This window comes from Triticum dicoccoides, chromosome 2A (assembly GCF_002162155.2).
Source record: "Triticum dicoccoides isolate Atlit2015 ecotype Zavitan chromosome 2A, WEW_v2.0, whole genome shotgun sequence".
Taxonomy (NCBI): domain Eukaryota; kingdom Viridiplantae; phylum Streptophyta; class Magnoliopsida; order Poales; family Poaceae; genus Triticum; species Triticum dicoccoides.
The window spans coordinates 683,091,684-683,109,233 of NC_041382.1; positions in this window are offsets into that span (position 1 = coordinate 683,091,684).

Here is a 17,550-nt window from a genome sequence, read left to right on the forward strand (position 1 = left end):
GCGAAGCCCCTGGTATTCGGAAGGCCGAATTCGGGGCGCGATACACGCCTTTAAGCCGGATAGGACCGGCTCCTCGCTCTAAGCGGCATAAGTCTTTAGGGACTCGAAACCTCGCCGAACAGCGACCAGTCTCTCGCCTTATCATGACAGTCAGTTTTAGCTTTCTCTACTGAGGTGCTTAGCCTAGCAGAACCGGGGCACAATCGCAGTAGTTCTAGCGCTACCTTAGCCGATAGAACAGAACGTAAGGTACCAAAACATAGGAGCCGGGCAAACCCAACATTTGACCAAAGACATGATTCGGAGCTGATGCATCTAATGCTATAAGTTCGGGGTGCCGCACTTGTGAAAGTGTTCGGACTTCTCACACCATATTGTGGGGTACTTAAGCCCCTAGTGTGTTGGTCGTACCAAAGTGTACGGTTGCAAGGTGTCAGTAATGAACACATATATATATAACAAGAATGCAATAATAGTCACAGTGTTATGTGTTGTTTATTCAATAAAGCAGAATGATACAAATAGTGTGATAAGCAAAAAGTAGGACTATGTCCCTTCCAAGGGCAAGCTGAGGAATAGTATTAAAACAAATATTTCACTCGTTATCGTAATCCACCTGGGAGTTTCGTGGTGTGACGTAGCTTTCTGCCTCTCTTGGTTGCTGCATCATGTGTTCGGCAATCATGCTGCCAGACAAGGTTTCCAGAGATTAAAGTCCTGAAAGAGAAAAATAACAAGGGAGGAAGCCCCTAGTGCGGTTTAGGCCGCGTCTTGGAGCGTGTCGTAGTTGTGCCCCCCTCCGCACCTGTGCCCAGGTATTTTTAATGTGTAATTATGTACGCGTGGCACGAATTTCGTCGTTTGGCTAGGACTGGGGTGGGGGCCGCATTGCTACGCGAGCTCAGATCGTGCTAGGCAGTCTAGTTGCCGATTACTCCGAGCGCGCTTGAAGGTGTCCGGGTCTTGAAATGCCGAACTGGTGGATTGCCTTGAGAGGCTGCTTTGCGCTTCTGCTGTGAGGGCCATAGTGTGCTCCTCCGTTCGGAGAGAGCGCTCTGTGTTTCCATTAACTGTAATAGCCCCACGAGGTCCTGGCATCTTGATCTTGAGGTATGCATAATGCGGTACCGCATTGAATCTCGCAAATGCGGTTCGCTCGAGCAGTGCATGATAACCACTGTAGAACGGGACTATATCGAAGATTAATTCTTCACTTCGGAAGTTATCTGGGGATCCGAAGACCACTTCCAGTGTAATTGAGCCTGTGCAATGGGCCTCTACACCTGGAATGACGCCTTTAAAGGTCGTTTTTGTGGGTTTGATCCTTGAGGGGTCTATACCCATTTTGCACATTGTGTCCTGATAAAGCAGGTTCAGGCTGCTGCCACCATCCATAAGGACTCGAGTGAGGTGAAATCCATTAATGATTGGGTCTAGGACCAGTGCGGCGAATCCGCCATGACGGATACTAGTGGGGTGGTCCCTGCGATCGAAGGTGATCGGATAGGAGGACTGAAAGTGCAACTATCCCTAGGTGGTTTTGGTAATTCATAACAACATATAGCTCATTGAGCTAATGCTATTCCAAGATGACTATTTCAAAAAGCTCAATGATTGATGTGAAAGTGGAACCCTCAAAATGCTAAGGACAAAGGATTGGCTCAAGCTCAAAAGCTCAAGACTCTTCATTTTATATTTTAGTGATCCAAGATCACATTGAGTCTTTAGGAAAAGCCAATACTATCAAGGAGGGATGAGGTGTTGCTTAATGAGCCTCTTGCTTCATGTGCTTAGTGATATGCTCCAAAACCCTCAACTACTTTCCCATATCCACATATGACCTAAACCCTAAGCCAAACTCAGTCCTACCGATTCTTTCTATCCGGCGCCACCGAGTTTCACTTGTCATAAGCCACTGCCAAACCCTAGCAATTCGGTTCAACCGATAGGGATCTCGGTCTCACCGAGATGGGATTGCAAACTCTCTGTTTCCCTTTCGTAACTTTTCTGTCTCACCGAAAGAGCGAATCGGTCCCACCGAGATTGCAATGTAAACTCTTTGTTTCCCTTTTGTAACTTTTTGGTCTCACCGAAAGAGCAAATCGGTCCCACCGAGTTTGCCTGACCAACTCTCTGGTTAGCTTATTACCAAACTCGGTCTCACCGAGTTTGTGTAATCGGTCTCACCGAGATTACGTTATGCCCAAACCCTAACCATATCGGTCCTACCGAGTTGCATGTCAGTCCCGCCAAAAATCTCTAACGGTCACTAGGTTTACCTTTTCGGTCCGGCCGAGTTTGTTGATCGGTCCCACCGAGATTGGAAAATTGTGTGTAACGGTTGGATTTTGTGTGGAGGCTATATATACCCCTCCACCTCCACTTCATTCGTAGAGAGAGCCATCAGAACACATACACAATTCCAACTCATATGTTCTAAGAGAGAACCACCTACTCATGTGTTGAGACCAAGATATTCCATTCCTACCATATGAATCTTGATCTCTAGCCTTCCCCAAGTTGCTTTCCACTCAAATCTTCTTTCCACAAAATCCAAATCCTATGAGAGAGAGTTGAGTGTTGGGGAGACTATCATTTGAAGCACAAGAGCAAGGAGTTCATCATCAACACACCATTTGTTACTTCTTGGAGAGTGGTGTCTCCTAGATTGGCTAGGTGTCACTTGGGAGCCTCCAACAAGATTGTGGAGTTGAACCAAGGAGTTTGTAAGGGCAAGGAGATCGCCTACTTCGTGAAGATCTACCGCTAGTGAGGCAAGTCCTTCGTGGGCGATGGCCATGGTGGGATAGACAAGGTTGCTTCTTCGTGGACCCTTCGTGGGTGGTTGCTTCTTTGTGGACCCTTCATGGGTGGAGCCCTCCATGGACTCGCGCAACCATTACCCTTCATGGGCGGAGCCCTTCGTGGACTCGCGCAACCGTTACCCTTCGTGGGTTGAAGTCTCCATCAACGTGGATGTAGGATAGCACCACCTATCCGAACCACGGGAAAAACATCCGTGTCTCCAATTGCGTTTGAATTCTCCAAACCCTTCCCTTTACATTCTTGCAAGTTGCATGCTTCACTTTCCGCTGCCAATATACTCTTTGCATGCTTGCTTGAATTGTGTGATGATTGCTTGACTTGTCCTACAATAGCTAAAATCTGCCAAGAACTAAAATTGGGAAAAGGTTAAGTTTTTATTTGGTCAAGTAGTCTAATCACCCCCCCCCTCTAGACATACTTTCGATCCTACGAGTGGTATCAGAGCTTTGGTCTCCATTTGCTTTGATCTCCATATCTTTTGGTGGTCATAGCCTTGGTTTCACAACCTAGGAGAGTATGGCGTCTAGCAAGGGAAATTATCACCGTAGAGGTCCTTACTTTGATGGTACTAATTTTGCTAGTTGGAAGCATAAAATGAAAATGCATATTCTTGGACATAACCCCGCCGTTTGGGCTATTGTGTGTTTTGGTTTGCAAGGTGACTTCTTTGATGGGAAAGAACCAAACCGTGAAGCTACCGCGGATGAGTTGAAGATGTTGCAATACAGTGCTCAAGCTTGTGATATTCTCTTCAACGGATTGTGCCCCGAAGAATTCAACAAAATCAGCCGTCTTGAGAATGCAAAGGAAATTTGGGACACTTTGATTGATATGCACGAAGGTACTGACTCCGTCAAGGAATCCAAGTTGGACGTGCTTCAAAGTCAACTTGACAAGTTCAAAATGAAGGATGGTGAAGGTGTTGCTGAAATGTACTCTAGGCTTGCTCTCATCACAAATGAGATTGCCGGCTTAGGAAGTGAAGAGATGACCGATAGATTCATCATCAAGAAGATTCTAAGAGCCTTGGATGGAAAATATGATACCGTGTGCACATTGATCCAAATGATGCCCAATTACAAAGATCTCAAGCCAACGGAGGTGATTGTAAGAATTGTTGCTCATGAGATGTCACTTAAGGATAAAGAGGAACTTCACAACAAATCAAGTGGTGCCTACAAAGCCTCATGTGAAGCCCCTACATCATCAAGTGAGAAACAAAACTTCAATGAAGAATTGAGCTTAATGGTGAAGAACTTCAACAAGTTCTACAAGAGTAGAAGCAAAGATAGAAGCTTCAAGTCAAGGTCCTACAATGACAAAAGATCTTCTAGTCGAGAGCGAAACTGCTACAGTTGTCGAAGACCCGGACACTATTCCAATGAGTGTACGGCTCCCTACAAGAGAAGAGAATATTCTCCAAAAAGAAGAAGCAAAGAATCACCACCAAGAGAGAGAAGGAGTAGAGATGATCGTTATGAACGAAGACACTCACGGAGAAGCAAGGATTCGGAAAGGAAGGAAAAATCATCAAGGAGCTACACAAAACGAAGACATCAAGCTCATGTTGGTGAATGGGTATCCGGCTCCGACTCCGACAGCCACTCCGAGAGAAGTTATCACTCTGACTCCGAAGATACTCAAGATGAAGGTGTTGCCGGTCTAGCACTTGTGTCAACTAACTCCTACGACATATTTGACTCACCAATTGAAGGAATTGGAAGATGCTTCATGGCCAAAGGTCCTAAGGTAACACACCCCGAGTATGTTGATTTCAATAGTGATGAAGATGACTTGTTAGGTGATGATTTGCTTGTTGACAACTCTAGTGATGAATACTATGATGAAACGTCAATTAATCATGCTAATCAAGATAAAACGAATGACAATGATAAGGAGAAGATTGAGGCTCTAACTAAAGAACTAAACACTCTTAAGTTAGCTCATGAAACTATCTTCGAAGATCATCGAGAACTTTTAAGAGCTCATGAGAAATTACGCTTTGAAAAGCTCAATCTTGAGCAAGAGCATGAGTTCTTAAAAGCAATCAATGATGATCTCCGCAAGAAAAGTTCTTCTTACATTGCCAAGCGTTTACTCTTATCCACTTACATGCCTCAAGTCAAGTCTAGTAACAAGAACAAGAAAGATTCTTCCTCTAGCAGTAACAATGATCATGCTAAATCCAATATTGTTGCTTCTAGTAGTTCTCTTGATTCCACTAATGATTCTCTTAGCCAAGTTACACTTGAGCAAGAAAATAGCTTATTGAAGGGAATTATAGAGAAAGGCGTGTACAAAAGCCTTGCCGGGAGTAAGCAATTCGAGGAAATTGTGCGCAAGCAAGGAATGCACCGGAAGAATCAAGGTATTGGTTTTGAACGAAAGTTCAATGCCAATGGAGTTGAGTGGGAAGAAGATCAATACCCCAAGACAAAGTTTGTTCCTCAACAAGAGAAGTATGATACTTCTTTCAAGGGGACACAAGCTCAAGATGATCTTCCACCACAAGACTACAAGCAAAAAGGCAACGACAAGCTTCAAGAGGGAATTGATGCATTTGAAGAAGCTCCTAAGACCTTACTCAAGTGTATTCCCAAGACTACTTCAAGTTCCACTTCATCAAGTACGACCACAACTCCAAGGATTCCCATCAAGATGGTGTGGATCCAAAAGAAGAAGAACTAGAGAGTTCTTGAGGGTGACTCCGCCAACATACTTCACTCTTATCATTTTGGCAAGAACAAGTGCAATCAACTTCCACATCTTGCACTAGTTCAAGGAGTCACAAACCCTCTTGTTTGTAAGACAAGGGACAAGGTAACCTAAAATTTTTCATGGACATCATCTTGTGTGTGCATCACTCTATGTCTATGGATATCCTTGTTTGTTCCTTGTGGGACTAACCCATGTAGGTATTGAAAGTGCAATTCACTCAAATGGATAGCTCCAAGTGATCTACATCAACATTGAGCATCCACATCTTCAACATCTACATGAAGTCATCATCGACAAAACCCGAGGTTAGTTCATCCCTCTAAGGGGGGATATCACATCTAGGGGGAGCTTTACTCTAAGACTTGAGCTAAAGCAACTCTAAAGATGTGAACACAACAATGCTTTATGTAAAAGTGGTAACCCCACTTGAGCTTAAACGATGAGTATGACCTATGATCAAGTGTTCTCACTTGACTCCTAAGTCAATATACTCATATATAGATGACCTTGTCATCGCAAATTGCTTGATAGATGCTAGAATTGGTTGTGCATGCCTTGTCACATATTTCATTTGCCATCTTATTGTGTGAGCATGCTGGTTGCATATTTTACTCATTCGAGGACATCCACTTGTTGTTTTGATTGTTTGGTTTTATTTCCTTTTGCCAAGTGGATGGACAAGAATGCCTAAAAACCTCCTCTAGCTATCTATGCTTTTCTCGTCTCAAACTCTATTCATGCTGCATCACAAAATTTGATCAAGTCAGATTCGAACCACTCTGTGTGAGGAGCGCTTGGAGTCCCCGATTCGTCATGGACTTAAACTTCCAAAACCTCTTTATGATTCTCGGTCTGACCGATACCCTACTTTCGGTCCTACCGAGATCATTAAGTTGATCTAGGTTTTCGATCTCGGTGCAACCGATTTGAACCATTCGGTCACACCGAGTTGCAACAACTGTATACAGTTTTGCATCTCGGTGCCACCGAGTTGTTCCACTCGGTCACACCGACAGGGTCGGGCTATATATAGTCACGGGCAAAAATTTGGAAATTTCTCCGAACCCCTTCGCCCGCGCGATAGCCTGCTCTGCCAACTTGGTCTCCGGATCGTCTCCTCGCCGCCAGCCGCCTCGAGTCGCTGGTCTCCATCGCCGTCAGCGGAAATCCAACCCCGCGGTTGCCACCGTAGCGAGTCTCCGCCAAACTAGGGTATGGACTCGATCTTTGTGCTATTCCCCAATCCGATTCTTAGCACATTGTGATCATCATGATTCTTGCCACGTTTGTCAAACTTCTATCCAGTCAATGAACTCGTAGATTAGGTTTAATTCGAAAATTTTAGGGTTAGGTTTCCGCCGAAACCATCTTGGAACCACCGAGTTGAAAAACTCGGTCCCACCGATTTGGCTTATGCCATTGCACAAGTGAGACTCGGTCCGATCGAGAATTACTTATTGGTGTGACCGATTTTGGAACTCTGTGAAACCCTAGCAGTCTCGGTGCCACCGAACTGTGACTCGGTCTGACCGAGTTCACTAGTTTAGGTGCCAAAACTGCTTCGGTATCACCGAGTTTAGAAATCGGTAGATCCGAGATGCTTTCAGTGGGAAACTAAAACTAAGTTTTTGAATTATTCTTTTGCAAAAATCTCTGCATTTTGTGATGCTTATCCACTCTATCTCATCTATAACCTATTCACAGGGTCAGCAGTCAGAGTTTGCATCATGTCAGACCAAAGTGATAGCCAGAACTTGTCAGAGCAGCAAGTGCAGATGAGTGAGGGCACTAGTCCCTCAAGTTCCTCAGATGATGGCAGCAGGAGCACCCCTAGCAATCTGCCTAAAGCTGCCACAAGACAGAGAAAGAAGAGAACCTCAGACTCAGAAGATGAGGATTATGTGGCAGAAGAGGAAGCAACTTCCAAGAGAGTTGAGCCAGCACAGGGCATAAAACCAGGGATGAAGATCAAAAGGCCAGCAGGCAGGCAGCCTATGTCAAAGGCCAGAGCTTCAACTGAGAAGCCCACTCCCATTGAGCCAGTTGCTGCTGAAGGCAAGAAGAGGAAAGAAAGGGTGAAGAAAACTGTAGCCAAAGTGCTTGGCAAGGCTTCCATCATGGAAGATGAGGAGGAAGAAGAAGAGGTAGCTGCACCAGCACCTAAGGCACCCAAGCTGATGGGTGATGCCATAAGAACAGGGGTAGCTGCTTCCAAGGCCAAGCCAGCTCCAAAGCCAAAGCCAAAGAGGAACACAAGAAGCATCCCAGCTACTGAGAAGAACAAGGCCCCAGTGCCTAAAGCTGCAGAAGAAGAAGAAGAGAATGTTCTTAGAAAGCTCAAGCCCAAGATCCCAGAAAACAATGATGCTCATCCTGTGGCTGAGGATATGAAACTCAGGAGAGATTCAGGGCTCCGGAAGTGGAGAGAAGCAGACCCGTATGCTTCAAGGAGAAGGACTGCAGTTGACTATAGGTTTCACACCAAGGAGTAGCAAGACTTTTATGAGACAGTGCTGCTAGACAAGAAGCCAATTGTCTGTGATATGAGATGGGTTGATTGGCAATACATCAAGGACAATGAAGAGTACTACCCTGGAGTGCAGGACAGCTTCAAGGCATGTGGAGTAGAGGACTTTGTTGGGCAGAAGCTCACAAAGTGGAACGAGGAACTCATCATGCAGTTCTACTCCACAGCCCATTTCTATCCAGATGGCAGGATTGTATGGATGTCAGAGGGTACGAGGTACCAGTCTACAGTTGCTGAATGGGCTCAGCTGATTAATGCCCCAGAAGAGCATGACGATGACTTGGACATTTATGCCAAGAAAAAGATGGACCACAACTCAATGTCAAACATGTACAAGAAGATTCCAAGTGAAGCACTTGATACGTTCAAGTTTGGCTCAGTACACTATCTTCTGTCAGGGCTGCCAACCATCAACTGGATTCTTAGGCACACCCTATTACCCAAGTCTAGAGATCACAAGATGATCAGGGGCCACGCGATCAAATTGCTTAATATCTTTGACGTGCCACAGGAATTCAAAGTCATGAGCCTTATGATTGAAACAATCAAGAGGACAGCAGCAGACCAGAAGAGGAGCTGTGGATATGCCCCACAGATTCAGGAGCTCATCAACTCTAAGATGGGCACGGGCATATACTTATTGGACAAGGAACACCTGCCCATCCGTCCAGATTTTGAAGATAATCAAGTGGTCATGACTGAGAATGAGCCATCATCTGCCCAAGCACAAGCCAAGAAGGAGAAGGCGAGGAAGGAGAAAGCTGCCAAGATGCCTACTCAAGAGGAGGCATCTGAATATTTCCTGAAAACCAAACAAGAGCAGCTTGGTTACTTGATTGCATCCACCCTGTGGATTGAGCAAGGACTAGCCACCCTAACTCAGAACCAGGCAAGCTTAGAGAGGATCATGGAACAAAAGTTCTATGACTTGGATGTCAAAGTGACAGAGATTCAGACTGCAGTGGAGCAGCTCCAGGATGACATGCAGGAGAGGAGAGGCAAGACTACAACTGATGCCTTTGCCAGAGTGCCACGAGGTCCGAGGTCGTCTGAAGTGCCAGTTGCTGACCCCAGAGCCACCACGTCTACACCAGCTACAGCCTCAGTTCCACCAGCTCCAGCGTCCATTTCAGCCTCGACTCCGACCACGTCTACAGAAGGCTTCGTCCTTGGAGTGCTCCAGACTCCACCACCACCTGAAGATCAAGCCTGAGTGTCGACTTAGCACTATGCATTTTCTAGGAACTTTTTGGTAACTTGTTGCCAAAGGGGGAGAAAATGTATAGATCATAGGCTTCAAGAGAGAGTGTTGCTTTTATTCTCTCTTGTTTTATTTGGTGGTTTTTCGAACTTTATTTGCTTTTGTGTGAGATACTATGTCATTGCTCGTGAGACATTGATGATCATGTGTTTGATCATAAGCTACACTTAATGTTTGCTTAATATTATCATCTTATCTATCTTATGTGATCATTCACTATTCTTGGTGATGAGTGCATGTATTTCATTCTTATCATTTTAAGCGCTCCACCAAGATGTATGTGACATGGAAGAGTAACCCATGACTCTAACTCTTTGTGCATTTGCAGTCCAAAGCAAATTTTAAATATGCAAAAAATTTAGGGGGAGCTCTTACTTGTCACATACTTCTCAAAGCAACGATATATTTCATGCTTATTATCATTTGTCGAAGCTTTGATCTATATGTTGTCATCAATTACCAAAAAGGGGGAGATTGAAAGTGCAACTATCCCTAGGTGGTTTTGGTAATTCATAACAACATAGCTCATTGAGCTAATGCTAATCCAAGATGACTATTTCAGGAAAGCTCAATGATTGGCATGGCATGGATGTGAAAGTGGAACCCTCAAAATGCTAAGGACAAAGGATTGGCTCAAGCTCAAAAGCTCAAGACTCTTCATTTTATATTTTAGTGATCCAAGATCACATTGACTCTTTAGGAAAAGCCAATACTATCAAGGAGGGATGAGGTGTTGCTTAATGAGCCTCTTGCTTCATGTGCTTAGTGATATGCTCCAAAACCCTCAACTACTTTCCCATATCCACATATGACCTAAACCCTAAGCCAAACTCGGTCCTACCGATTCTTTCTATCCGGCGCCACCGAGTTTCACTTGTCATAAGCCACTGCCAAACCCTAGCAATTCGGTTCTACCGATAGGGATCTCGGTCTCACCGAGATGGGATTGCAAACTCTCTGTTTCCCTTTCGTAACTTTTCGGTCTCACCGAAAGAGCGAATCGGTCCCACCGAGATTGCAATGTAAACTCTTTGTTTCCCTTTTGTAACTTTACGGTCTCACCGAAAGAGCAAATCGGTCCCACCGAGTTTGCCTGACCAACTCTCTGGTTAGCTTATTACCAAACTCGGTCTCACCGAGTTTGTGTAATCGGTCTCACCGAGATTACTTTATGCCCAAACCCTAACCATATCGGTCCTACCGAGTTGCATGTCAGTCCCACCGAAAATCTCTAACGGTCACTAGGTTTACCTTTTCGGTCCGACCGAGTTTGTTGATTCGGTCCCACCGAGATTTGAAAACTGTGTGTAATGGTTGGATTTTGTGTGGAGGCTATATATACCCCTCCACCTCCTCTTCATTCGTAGAGAGAGCCATCAGAACACATACACAATTCCAACTCATATGTTCTGAGAGAGAACCACCTACTCATGTGTTGAGACCAAGATATTCCATTCCTACCATATGAATCTTGATCTCTAGCCTTCCCCAAGTTGCTTTCCACTCAAATCTTCTTTCCACAAAATCCAAATCCTATGAGAGAGAGTTGAGTGTTGGGGAGACTATCATTTGAAGCACAAGAGCAAGGAGTTCATCATCAACACACCATTTGTTACTTCTTGGAGAGTGGTGTCTCCTAGATTGGCTAGGTGTCACTTGGGAGCCTCCAACAAGATTGTGGAGTTGAACCAAGGAGTTTGTAAGGGCAAGGAGATCGCCTACTTCGTGAAGATCTACCGCTAGTGAGGCAAGTCCTTCGTGGGCGATGGCCATGGTGGGATAGACAAGGTTGCTTCTTCGTGGACCCTTCGTGGGTGGTTGCTTCTTCGTGGACCCTTCATGGGTGGAGCCCTCCGTGGACTCGCGCAACCATTACCCTTCATGGGTGGAGCCCTCCGTGGACTCGCGCAACTGTTACCCTTCGTGGGTTGAAGTCTCCATCAACGTGGATGTAGGATAGCACCACCTATCCGAACCACGGGAAAAACATCCGTGTCTCCAATTGCGTTTGAATTCTCCAAACCCTTCCCTTTACATTCTTGCAAGTTGCATGCTTTACTTTCTGCTGCCAATATACTCTTTGCATGCTTGCTTGAATTGTGTGATGATTGCTTGACTTGTCCTACAATAGCTAAAATCTGCCAAGAACTAAAATTGGGAAAAGGTTAAGTTTTTATTTGGTCAAGTAGTCTAATCACCCCCCCCCCTCTAGACATACTTTCGATCCTACAAGTGGTATCAGAGCTTTGGTCTCCATTTGCTTTGATCTTCATAGCTTTTGGTGGTCATAGCCTTGGTTTCACAACCTAGGAGAGTATGGCGTCTAGCGAGGGAAATTATCACCGTAGAGGTCCTTACTTTGATGGTACTAATTTTGCTAGTTGGAAGTATAAAATGAAAATGCATATTCTTGGACATAACCCCGCCGTTTGGGCTATTGTGTGTTTTGGTTTGCAAGGTGACTTCTTTGATGGGAAAGAACCAAACCGTGAAGCTACCGCGGATGAGTTGAAGATGTTGCAATACAATGCTCAAGCTTGTGATATTCTCTTCAACGGATTGTGCCCCGAAGAATTCAACAAAATCAGCCATCTTGAGAATGCAAAGGAAATTTGGGACACTTTGATTGATATGCACGAAGGTACCGACTCCGTCAAGGAATCCAAGTTGGACGTGCTTCAAAGTCAACTTGACAAGTTCAAAATGAAGGATGGTGAAGGTGTCGCTGAAATGTACTCTAGGCTTGCTCTCATCAGAAATGAGATTGCCGGCTTAGGAAGTGAAGAGATGACCGATAGATTCATCATCAAGAAGATTCTAAGAGCCTTGGATGGAAAATATGATACCTGTTGGAAATATGCCCTAGAGGCAATAATAAAAGTGTTATTATTATATTTCCTTGTTCATGATAATTGTCTTTTATTCATGCTATAACTGTATTATCCGGAAATCGTAATACACGTGTGAATAAATAGACCATAATATGTCCCTAGTGAGCCTCTAGTTGACTAGCTCGTTGTGATCAACAGATAGTCATGGTTTCCTGGCTATGGACATTGGATGTCGTTGATAACGGGATCACATCATTAGGAGAATGATGTGATGGACAAGACCCAATCCTAAGCCTAGCACAAAGATCGTGTAGTTCGTATGCTAAAGCTTTGCTAATGTCAAGTATCTCTTCCTTCGACCATGAGAGCGTGTAACTCCTGGATACCGTAGGAGTGCTTTGGGTGTATCAAACGTCACAACGTAACTGGGTGACTATAAAGGTGCATTACAGGTATCTCCGAAAGTATCTATTGTTTTATGCGGATCGAGACTGGGATTTGTCACTCCGTGTAAACGGAGAGGTATCTCTGGGCCCACTCGGTAGGACATCATCATATGCGCAATGTGACCAAGGAGTTGATCACGGGATGATGTGTTACGGAACGAGTAAAGTGACTTGCCGGTAATGAGATTGAACAAGGTATTGGATACCGACGATCGAGTCTCGGGCAAGTAACATACCGATAGACAAAGGGAATTGAATACGGGATTGATTAAGTCCTTGACATCGTGGTTCATCCGATGAGATCATCGTGGAACATGTGGGATCCATCATGGGTATCCAGATCCTGCTGTTGGTTATTGACCAGAGAACGTCTCGGTCATGTCTGCATGTCTCCCGAACCCGTAGGGTCTACACACTTAAGGTTCGATGACACTAGGGTTATAAAGGAAGTTTGTATGTGGTTACCGAATGTTGTTCGGAGTCCCGGATGAGATCCCGGACGTCACGAGGAGTTCCGGAATGGTCCGGAGGTAAAGATTTATATATGGGAAGTCCTATTTTGGCCACCGGAAAATGTTCGGGATTTTTCGGTATTGTACCGGGAAGGTTCTAGAAGGTTCCGGAGTGGGGCCCACCTGCATGGGGGGACCCACATGGACGTGGGTAGTGGGGGCAAGGCCCCACACCCCTGGTCAAGGCGCACCAAGATCCCCCCTTAGAAGGAATAAGATCATATCCCAAAGGGATAAGATCAAGATCCCTAAAAAGGGGGGATAGCAATCGATGGGGAAGGAAATGATGGGATTTCTTTCCTCCCACCTTTGCCAACGCCCCAATGGACTTGGAGGGAAAGAAACCAGCCCCCTCCACCCCTATATATAGTGGGGAGGCGCATGGGAGCTTCACCCTTGCCCCTGGCGCAGCCCTCCCTCTCCCAAGTGCTCCTCCTCTCTCACGGTGCTTGGCGAAGCCCTGCAGGATTGCCACGCTCCTCCACCACCACCACGCCGTTGTGCTGCTGCTGGACGGAGTCTTCCTCAACCTCTCCCTCTCTCCTTGCTGGATCAAGGCATGGGAGACGTCACCGGGCTGTACGTGTGTTGAACGCGGAGGTGCCGTCCGTTCGGCACTAGGATCTCCGGTGATTTGGATCACGACGAGTACGACTCCTTCAACCCCGTTCTCTTGAACGCTTCCGCTTAGCGATCTACAAGGGTATGTAGATGCACTCTCTTTCTACTTGTTGCTGGTCTCTCCATAGATAGATCTTGGTGACACGTAGGAAATTTTTGAATTTCTGCTACGTTCCCCAACAGTGGCATCATGAGCTAGGTTTATTGCGTAGATTCTTTGCACGAGTAGAACACAAAGTAGTTGTGGGCGTTGATGTTGTTCAATATGCTTACCGTTACTAGTCCAATCTTGTTTCGACGGTATTGTGGGATGAAGCGGCCCGGACCGACCTTACACGTACTCTTACGTGAGACAGGTTCCACCGATTGACATGCACTTGGTGCATAAGGTGGCTAGCGGGTGCCAGTCTCTCCCACTTTAGTCGGAACGGATTCGATGAAAAGGGTCCTTATGAAGGGTAAATAGCAATTGGCATATCACGTTGTGGTTTTGCGTAGGTAAGAAACGTTCTTGCTAGAAACCCATAGCAGCCACGTAAAACATGCAAACAACAATTAGAGGACGTCTAACTTGTTTTTGCAGGGTATGCTATGTGATGTGATATGGCCAAAAGGATGTGATGAATGATATATGTGATGTATGAGATTGATCATGTTCTTGTAATAGGATTCACGACTTGCATGTCGATGAGTATGACAACCGGCAGGAGCCATAGGAGTTGTCTTTATTTATTGTATGACCTGCATGTCATTGAAGAACGCCATGTAAACTACTTTACTTTATTGCTAAACGCGTTAGTCATAGAAGTAGAAGTAGTCGTTGACGTGACAACTTCATGAAGACACGATGATGGAGATCATGATGATGGAGATCATGGTGTCATGCCGGTGACAAGATGATCATGGAGCCCCGAAGATGAAGATCAAAGGAGCTATATGATATTGGCCATATCATGTCACTACTCTATTTGATTGCATGTGATGTTTATCATGTTTATGCATCTTGTTTGCTTAGGACGACGGTAGTAAATAAGATGATCCCTTACAAAATTTCAAGAAGTGTTCTCCCCTAACTGTGCACCGTTGCTACAGTTCGTCGCTTCTAAGCACCACGTGATGATCGGGTGTGATGGATTCTTACGTTCACATACAACGGGTGTAAGACAGTTTTACACAGCGAAAACACTTAGGGTTAACTTGACGAGCCTAGCATGTGCAGACATGGCCTCGGAACACGGAGACCGAAAGGTCGAGCATGAGTCGTATGGTAGATACGATCAACATGAAGATGTTCACCGATGATGACTAGTCTGTCTCACGTGATGATCGGACACGGCCTAGTTGACTCGGATCATGTGATCACTTAGATGACCAGAGGGATGTCTATCTAAGTGGGAGTTCATAAGATGAACTTAATTATCCTGAACATAGTCAAAATACCTTTTGCAAATTATGTCGTAAGCTCGCGCTTTAGTTCCACTGTTTAGATATGTTCCTAGAGAAAATATAGTTGAAAGTTGATAGTAGCGATTATGCGATCAGTAGAAAGCTTATGTCCTTAATGCACCGCTCAGTGTGCTGAACCCCAACGTCGTTTGTCGATGTTGCGAACATCGGACATACACGTTTTGATAACTACGTGATAGTTCAATTAAATGGTTTAAGTAGAGGCACCAAAGACGTTTTCGAAACATCGCGGAACATATGAGATGTTTCGAGGGCTGAAATTGGGATTTCAGGCTCGTGCTCACGTCAAGAGGTATAAGACCTCCGACGATTCTCTTAGCCTGCAAACTAAGGGAGAAAATCTCAATCGTTGAGCTTGTGCTCAGATTGTCTGAGTGCAACAATCACTTGAATTGAGTGGGAGTTGATCTTCCAAATGAGATAGTGATGTTTCTCCAAAGTCATTGCCACCGAGCTGCTAGAGCTTCATGATGAACTATAACATATCAGGGATAAATAAGATGATCCTTGAGGTATTCACGATGTTTGACACCGCGAAAGTAGAAATCAAGAAGGAGCATCAATTGTTGATGGTTGGTGAAACCACTAGTTTCAAGAAGGGCAAGGGCAAGAAGGGATACTTCATGAAACGGCAAATCAGCTGCTGCTCCAGTGAAGAAACCCAAGGTTGAACCCAAACCCGAGACTAAGTGCTTCTGTAATAAGGGGAACAGTCACTAGAGCAGAATTACCCTAGATACTTGGTAGATGAGAAGGCTGGCAAGGTCGATAGAAGTATATTGGATATACATTATGTTAATGTGTACTTTACTAGTACTCCTAGTAGCACCAGGGTATAAGATACCGGTTCGGTTGCTAAGTGTTAGTAACTCGAAATAAAAGCTACGGCAAAACGGAGACTAGCTAAAGGTGAGCTGACGATATGTGTTGGAAGTGTTTCCAATGTTGATATGATCAAGCATCGCACGCTCCCTCTACCATCGAGATTTGGTGTTTGCGTTGAGCATAGACATGATTGGATTATGTCTATCGCAATACGGTTATTCATTTAAAGAGAATAATGGTTACTCTATTTATTTGAATAATACCTTCAATGGTCTTGCACCTAAAATGAATGGTTCATTGAAATCTCGATCGTAGTGATACACATGTTCATGCCAAAAGATAGTAATGATAGTACCACCTATTTGTGGCACTGCCACGTAAGTCATATCGGTATAAAATGCATGAAGAAGCTCCATGTTGATGGATCTTTGGACTCACTCATTTTTGAAAAGTTTGAGACATGCGAACCATGTCTATTGGTATATATGCATGAAGAAACTCCATGCAAATGGACCGTTTGAACTCACTTGATTTTGAATCACTTGAGATATGCAAATCATACCACATGGGCAAGATGACTGAAAAGCCTCGGTTTCAGTAAGATGGAACAAGATAGCAACTTGTTGGAAGTAACACATTTTGATGTGTGTAGTCCAATGAGTGTTGAGGCATGCAGTGAATATCATTATGTTCTTACTTCACAGATGATTCGAGTAGATGTTGAATATATTTACTTGATGAAACACAAGTCTGAATTATTGAATGGTTCAAGTAATTTCAGAGTAAAGTTGAAGATCATCGTGACAAGAGGATAAAATGTCTATGATAAGATCATAGAGATGAGTATCTGAGTTACGAGTTTTGGCACACAATTAAGACATTGTGGAAATTGTTTCGCAATTAATACCGCCTGGAACACCACAGTGTGATGGTGTGTCCGAACATCATAACTGCACCCCATTGGATATGATGCATACCATGATGTCTCTTATCGAATTACCACTATCGTTCATGGGTTAGGCATTAGATACAACCACATTCACTTTAAATAGGGCACCATGTAATTCCGTTGAGATGACACCGTATGAATTATGGTTTAGAGAAACCTAAGTTGTCGTTTCTTAAAAGTTTGGGGCTACGACGCTTATGTGAAAAAGTTTCAGGCTGATAAGCTAGAACCCAAAGCGGATAAATGCATCTTCATAGGACACCCAAAACAGTTGGGTATACCTCCTGTCTCAGATCCAAAAGCAATAAAGGATTGTTTCTTGAATCAGGTCCTTTCTCGAGGAAAGGTTTCTCTCGAAAGAATTGAGTGGGAGGATGGTGGAGACTTGATGAGGTTATTGAACCATCACTTCAACCAGTGTGTAGCAGGGCACAGGAAGTTGTTCCCGTGGCACCTACACCAATTGAAGTGGAAGCTTATGATAGTGATCATGAAACTTCAGATCAAGTCACTCCCAAACCTCGTAGCATGACAAGGATGCGTACTACTTGAGAGTGGTACGTAATC